This window comes from Triturus cristatus, chromosome 12 (genome assembly GCF_964204655.1).
Source record: "Triturus cristatus chromosome 12, aTriCri1.1, whole genome shotgun sequence".
Taxonomy (NCBI): Eukaryota; Metazoa; Chordata; class Amphibia; order Caudata; family Salamandridae; genus Triturus; species Triturus cristatus.
Genome location: NC_140595.1, coordinates 558876829 through 558884788, shown reverse-complemented (window position 1 = coordinate 558884788; position 7960 = coordinate 558876829). Strand labels below are relative to the sequence as shown.

Genomic DNA, 7960 nt, shown 5'->3' with positions numbered 1-7960 from the left:
TTGGGGCTAAAGGGGCGCAGGCTACCCCATTAAGGTGGCCAAATAGTAAGCATTTCGTGAGAGTCACAGGTGTCCAAAAAGCACCGCAGCCGGCAGAGCAGTGCTCATGGGGGCAGCCCAGTCCAGGGCGCAGGATACTCCAAATCTGGGTGGCTGTCTTTCGGGAGGAGAGCAGGCTTGGCCAGGGCTCGCACCACACAGAGGTGAGACAGGTCGGAATGGTGAAAGGCTCCAGTTACTGGCAGAACAGAACATGTGGTGGGGGAGCACAATATTCCTGAACGTGTTTTTAGCTACAAGGGGCATAGTTTACTCAGGAGCGAATTATAATATGCTACAGTGATCCGCTTCTGCAATGTAGCCCATAGTTACATCAGCGTCACTGCAAGGCTGAGGTAAGGGGCAACCTGTTCTTGTGGCACGCTCCGGCACCAGCATCGAAGCCGAGCTGCTATTAGGGCATTGAGGAGGAGCCAAGTATTTCGTCAGCTTGCCGGGTCTAGTGGCTTAGTGGACTAATGCGCCCACTATAGGGGCCTGTGTTTGACCACATGGTCCAAGGTTCAAGTCCTGATGGGGCCACTCAGCCTTTCGTCCTTTTGGGGTTGATGAAAATGAGTATCATTGAGTTGGGTAACAATAAAAATCTGTTATTCAGTGCTGAGATGCCTACAGATGAACATACACTTTACAAATACACATGTTATGTTTATAATGCGACAAGGGCAAAGTCTGGTAGAGCCATTCCACAAGCAGGTTGTATGAAAGGAGAGAAGTTTAACACTCTCCTTGACAAGGATGGAAGAGGTCCTAGTGGCCTCTACAACACACATACGGTTCAGGCACTGCCACTTACTTTATGGCATCTAACCATGTTTAAAATAAGGAGCACCTCAAAACACAGTTTGGCCTTTGACGTGCAGTGTTTGGCTGCGATTCTGTCCGTGTGTCATACAGGACCGCGGAAAGGGCAACAATTCAATAGGAGGTTAGTGAGAGTGCTCAGCCACTTGCAGGCCAGTGGTGGGGCTTGTAAAATGACTATACCAAGTATGTAAAATTTGGTGATGCTGTTGCAGTGTCAATGTGGGTTTAGGCCATAGAGTGTTAGTATTGATCAACAGAGGATAGGAAAACAATCTTGGGCAGCAGCAGTGCAGCCAGAGCTACGATCTTGAAAGTTTGGGCAAGTCATAAGTCTAAGATTAGTCAGGGTGGTTCGGAAATTTAAAGGGAGAGCTTGCTTTCCTCTAATGTGAATATCAAGGGTACACGCTCATTGCACGGCAATTCTTGGAAGGCAGGGAGCACGTTGGTGGAGCCGATAAATGGCATATTCAGCCTAGCTCAAGGCTATCCTTCTTCACATAGCTCTGTGTAGAAGTTGGAAATGAACAGTGCAATGATACAGTTGAGAATACCGCTGTTGCAGCAGCCTGGCATGAACTAAAGCTTTCCAACCTACCTGTTGATTATCTCACAGTGGAGTCTTTTGCAGCTAACCAGTCTTGTCAGGATTTATTGTGTTTGAGCTTTCCAATGTTAGGATAGCTTTACCCGCTCCAAACGGGTTATCACATTCAGCTCTATCGATAGAGCATACAGAATGGGGACAAATAGAGAGTTTCACTCCGGCTGGGGAATAGCTAGTCAACTGTCCAAGTAGCTACAGCGGAAGGAGCCCCCCCCATGAAGCTTTAATATATGCCTGGATGAGTTAGCACCACAGCTTAAACAGACACCTGTTTGAACTCTTGGTCAGCCTTAACTTCAATGGAGCAGGGCAAGCTTCTTTCAGTCACAAGGTGCCCTAGCGATAGGATGCACACAGGTCTCTCTTGCAAAGCATACCTGCATCGTGTCTACACTAATTAAGCTACTCCAAGGGCAGGAACATCCTAAGGCTTTTGTGGGCCTGGGACCAAATAGTATTTTGGGGGTTGCCTGTTCGGAACAACTTTGAATTCAGGAGCCAGTGTCTGCTCTTTCATCCCATCTTTGGGCCAGGTCAATGAACGAGCACAAACCCAATCATCCAAAGCTAAATGTGTTTACAACGAAGAGGGATAGTGAAGAGTGGTTTCAATATGGTAACACAGCAGCAGTGCACTAATATCAATGCAAATATCTCGGTGACACTCTCCCATTTAATGGTATTTGAAACAAACTGTTAAGGACTATTCAAGGTCACAGGGCAAGACTGCAGATCAGAGCTAGTTGTGTCAGATGGTCCCTGAAAGACTGTGCTCCGGGAGCAGAGCCCACTTTGCCCATGCTTTGAAATGTTTCTGACAAAGGGTATTTAGGCCAATTAGAGATCGGCGTGGTGATTCTCGCCAGGTGTATGTGATTTATTGAGCTTGCTTAGTACCAATTTAGCAATTTAGGCAGTCAGCTGCAGGCAGCGTGACAGTTTATGCCGCAGGGCCACAGCCATACACTGGGGGAGTGGGGTCCTTGTGCATCAGGCATGAAGCGTTTCAATTGCAAAACAGCAGGTGAGAGGAGGGTGATAGTACAATGATAGGAAGTTGGAACCGGATGACTAGCCCCCCTCTATTCCTTCACAGTTATTAATAGTACCACAAGTGGATTATTAGTTAAAAGAAAGGTACAGAGGCAAGTGGTGCGACCAAACAGCCTAATTGCTCAACGGCTGTGGAAAGGTTGAGGTGTTTATGAAGGATTATGATGGCCAGGAAGGCATACAACTGCTATTCCTTCAGCATAGTATTTGGAAGCTTATGGTTCCAGCTCAAAAACTAAATTGGTGTTGCACATAAACACCTGATATAATTGAGGCAAATGAGGTGGTTCAGCGGACATCAACACATGCACAAGAGTGCATTGTCCTTGCCTGTGAAAGTAAGATCACATTATTACCAGGGTGTGCATCGGCAGGATTGCGAGAATGCACTTTAATCTAGGCCACTGTATATAGGCGATGCCGTGGGCGAGCTCTTTACAACATAATTGTGGAGTTCCTGCACATGCCACATACTCTAGCTTCTGTATAACGGTTTCCTACCTTCTAATCGCGAAGTGTTGATGCACACCGGCAGGTCATTTCTAAGTATAAACTGATCGTCCCCCCCTAGTCTGCTATAGCATCGTTGAGTACTGCACTGATAGTATTGAGGTGAAGCCTCCTGAGTAGAAGGTAGTGAGGGTAAACAGGCCAAAGGACAGGTGGAGAGGGAATAGCAGGATAGACTCGTAACACCTGTTAGTCCTGAGGATGAAACGCTGACTTGGTATCTGCCACATAACACAGCATGGCTGGAGCATATGGAAGTGCGCAAGGTACAGAAGTCACTAAAATATAGCCTTCCATGGCCGCACAGGAGTACACCAGGGGCCAAAGGATAACCCCCATGCCTCCAGTCACTGCTTGCATTAGTTAGGATCACACTGAAGCCAGTGTGATATAACATTAATTTGGTCAGACAACTAGCATGAAATATGGCATTGTAGGTAGAATAAGGCTATATTCATCCACGCCCTGGAAAGGGGTGGGCTTGATGTCGGCTGAGTTAAGGCTAAAGGCGAACTAGCAGTTTTAAAACTGCCCTTCCAGTTTACAACAACAGGTTTGGAGGCAGTTTTGCACTGTGTCAATCACATAGGGCACAAACAGTGTTGCAGCCTCAGGGGATACCAGGCTTTACAGCTGCTAGAGACCTATAGGTAAGTTAGGCTCTCAAAATGAGGAAAGACAATTCAACACATAGGTCTACTTAGCAGGCCTACAGTGTACTCTCAAAGTCAATAACTATCAGCGTCGGTCCAACCTGGGAGTGCGAACAGGTAGAGAGCATGTCCTTAAATGACTCCCCCGCAAGAGGAAGCAGTGTAAGTGTTTTCTAAAACGACATATAGGGAAAACAGATCAGTGAACTGCTACGGGCAAAGGGGATCTGCAGACAATCATGGAACCACCTGCAGCGTGGCGGAGACAGCACACAAAGACAAACACAAAAGAGCAGTAGCCCTGTAGAAAAAGTGGCTCAAACAGTGTCCTTTTGTATGCCTCACTTCAGGGGCACTGGGAGCAGGTGATTGGTCACTGTCCAGGGGATGCCTCACGGAAGGGGCACTGGGAGCAGGTGATTGGTTATCAAGGGTCAGGTTCAGGCAGACACAGCACTTGCAGCCCGGGATGGACCTGACGGCCACCCACACATATCGCAGTAGCAAGGGAAGTCTAGAAGCCGCAAACACTAGACACCTGTTAAGGGGCCATCGCGCAGAGCTGGGACAAGTCGTGCTGGCAAAGTTACAGCAGGTACAATCACTGTGTAAATACTGTCTAATTATGCTTTTTGTTTTACAATGACCCAGTAATGTGTCTATGATAAACCATGTGTTTTTCGAGATATAATAAACTGCGGCAAATTTGCACCATAAGTGGTATCAGTGTATTCAATATAGTTTGAGAGGATCAGGTCAGCCGGGACGGACAAGGACCACGTCTGGGAGGAGTTATGTTGGAAGACATATTTGAATGTTACTCTGAGATGAATTATTGTAATAGCAGAAGACATCCTATGCTTGGTTGTTGAAATGTTCATAAATGTTTGTACATAACTTTCTGTAATTTCTGCTCTATCAACCTTTACAACATCATATGCAAGACAGCTTCATTTGCAATTTTGGTTCAATATTAATCAATGACTTTTTGGAATCAAACAGTCCTAGATCGGATGTATAAAATTATGTTTTGGAATACAATTTAATCTAGAATGACTATTTTGTTGTAAATGGTTGGTCATAACTGTAAATGTAGAAGTGAGAGTGTACTAAATGTGCCGAAATGCAGAATGAGATGTCACCATTTTGATGTGCACTGTAACCAATTAATACTTATTCCAGGCTACCTGAGATTATTTTCAAACTTTTCCTGATTGTATACTTGTCCCACAGGTGACATGCAATATTATGGACATTATGTATAGTACCCTGTGTTATTGGATGAGATAGAGGTAGGCTGGCGAGTGGCAGCTCTTATGCCTACAAACCACAAGGGAAGGTTGCTGTATTGAATCCTGTTCATAAGCTTTTGGGGAGAAAGGTCCTTTTGTGAGAAGTAACTGAGCTCTCACACTGTCTATTGAGAAGGTCTAACAAATGGAAAAGAAACTTTTCATAAGAGCAACTATGGCTCACCTGCGGTAGCCTGTGCTGAATAAAAAAGCATATCCCAGAGAAATGTATGCTTCTTTTTTTTAACCTTCAGACCTGAAGTAAAATTGCTCATCATGCTTTAACTTTGTAATCAAAGGAGTTTGCCCCACATGTATGTTTTTATCTCTTTTTCATGTGTCTTCTCTCAAACTTTATTTCATTTTCACCCTTGAATTATCTGAAACCTTTCCATTGAAGTAAGCTAAAATTCTAAATACCTGATTCACAGAGATAAATATCCGCATGTATATTTACTCATGTGTATATTTACTACTACACCAAGCTGTAACTCTTTACTGGATTTCCTATTTACCATTTCTCTGTGGCATTTTACACCTACTTATATGCCCCACCCTCCAAGGGGGGCCTTACATCCTTAAAGTTATTACAAGTAACTTTATGACTGTATTTTACTTTGCAGCTAGTTACTGGGCATGTATGCCACCAGGGCAGTGTCTGCCACCATGGACATGGCATGTAGATCTCTGTAAGGATGCCGAGAGCCCGACTCGGGGTATAGACGGAGACCAGGCAGCATAAGAGGTGTTTCGGGGATATGGTTTAATAGTAGCAAGCCACAATATAAAGGAGGTTGTCTGTATTAACTGAAAAGGTTAACTGAACGTTCAACCAAGGGCAGCCTCTGCACATTAACACCACAGCATCAGGAGTGAGCCAGTATAGTCCTGCTACCGCTCCTTCTCTCCTCAGGTTGTATCGGCCTTTCGCCCCTTTCTTCTGGTTCTTCTCTCTTTTCTTTGGGTAACTCCAAAACCGGGGAAGCCCCAAAAGGAAGAAAGAAACACTCGGGTTAGCTTCTACTCTCTTTCCTACTACTTGACCGTGCCACCGTCACCAGAACGTCGTGGGAGGGGAAGAAGGTAAAATAATAATCATGCAGGGACTGTAAGTGTGAGAGGGGAGTGAGGGGGTTTCCGGTTCTACTCGAGTGTGACTGTGTTCACTCTTTGTGGACACACCAGCTACCCCACGAAAAAGACCCTTTGAGTGGCACTTGCCTGTGGCCACGACCCGGGAACCGGGCCGTGGCAGCTGGACCCGGGGTGTCCTCTCTCTCTCTCAGGCCGCCGGGCTTATGCGCGGTGTACGCTTCCTCTCCTGTTGTCACGGCCTCCGTGATTCCTCCGTCTGGTCCTCCGGCCGTCTCAGGTCCCGCTCTCCTCCGTGGGTCGTCGAAGACGTCTCCGCCGATCGTCCGTTGCTCCGTTGTCTTCTCTCCTCGGCTCCGCTCTTCCTCCGCGCTGTTCTGGACCTCCTCCTTCCGGGTACCGCCCTCCTTATGTCCCATTGGCTGAGGCGTGCTGACAGTGCGCAGTCCGAGCGCCACTAGACCGCAGGCTGTTTCCGGCGTTGTCTCACCGTCGCAGTCCGTTTCGCCCACCTTCCGCCTGGCAGCGTCGTCGTCCTCCTTACATTCGCCCCCCCTTAGGAATGAACGGTGGGGCCATTCACAGCAAGGATGCCTGGACAAAAAATCCGCACACAGCTGCTTCATCCCCGGCATGTGGAGGGTCTGAAACGAAAAAGGTTGTAAGGCGAGAAACCAACGGAGTATGTGGGAATTGGAGTCTTTGTTCTGTGCGAGCCAGGTCAGGGTAGCGTGATCGGTAAGTACAAGGAACTGTCTGCCCAAGAGATAGTATTGCAACGATTCAACAGCCCACTTAATGGCTAAGCACTCCTTCTCGATTGTTGAATAATTTGTTTCCCGGGGGAACAGTTTTCTGCTGATGTACAACAGGGGTCGTAGTTCTTCACAGGAGTCTGGTTGGTATAACACAGCCCCCAACCCATAACCAGAGGCATCGGTCTGAAGAACAAATGTGCGATCGAAGTCGGGGTACCGTAGCACTGGGGCGGTACAAATGGCGTGTTTGAGGGCTTCAAAGCTGGTTTCGTGAGCACTATTCCATGACTGTATGTGTGTGGGATGTGCCTTAGACAGGAGGTCAGTGAGTGGACTAGCTATGGAGGAAAAATGGGGAATAAACCGCCTGTAATATCCTATGAACCCTAAGAAGGAACGGATTTCTTTCTTTGTTTGTGGCATGGAAATAGTGCGGATGGCCTCGATCTTATCCACCTGGGGCCTGATGTGTCCGTCCTGTATAGTATACCCCAAATATTGCATTGTATTAGTCCCCAAGAGAGATTTCTTTGGATTGATGGTTAGGCCCGCGTCCTGTAATGCTAGAAATATAGCCGTGAGATGTAACAGGTGGTCGTCCCATGTGTGGCTAAAAACCACGATATCGTCCAGATAAGCCGCGGCGTACTTCTGGTGCGGCTTCAATACGTGGTCCATTAGCCTCTGAAATGTGGCTGGGGCCCCATGTAACCCGAACGGGAGTACCTTAAAGTGGTATAGGCCTGAAGGAGTGGAAAATGCAGTTGTTTTTTTGGATGCGGGGTCTAACGGGATTTGCCAATACCCCTTTGTTAGGTCTAGGGTTGACATATATCTAGCTTGTCCCAGACGCTCCACCATCTCATCGATCCGAGGCATGGGATTGGTGTCAAACTTTGTGATTGCGTTCACCTGTCGAAAATCAATGCAAAAGCGCAGACTGCCATCTGGCTTTGGCACAATGACGATTGGAGAGCACCAGTTGCTTTGGGATGGTTCTATTATCCCTGCCCGGAGCATGTCTATCACTTCCTTTTCTACGGGCTTCTGGGATGCGATAGGGTTTTTGTTTTACAGTTTTCGGGTGTAGCGTTACTATTTTGTGCTGGACCAGGGATATTAACCAGG

The 7960-nt window shown here is 47.0% G+C and overlaps 1 non-coding gene across 1 annotated transcript; it reads left to right on the top strand.

Annotated features, from left to right (window-relative positions):
• The first annotated feature begins 754 nt into the window (after window positions 1-754).
• Window positions 755-880, top strand: LOC146776263 (U6atac minor spliceosomal RNA). Its single transcript, XR_014974896.1, has one exon. It is a non-coding gene; the product is annotated as a U6atac minor spliceosomal RNA (small nuclear RNA).
• The last annotated feature ends 7080 nt before the right edge of the window (window positions 881-7960 follow it).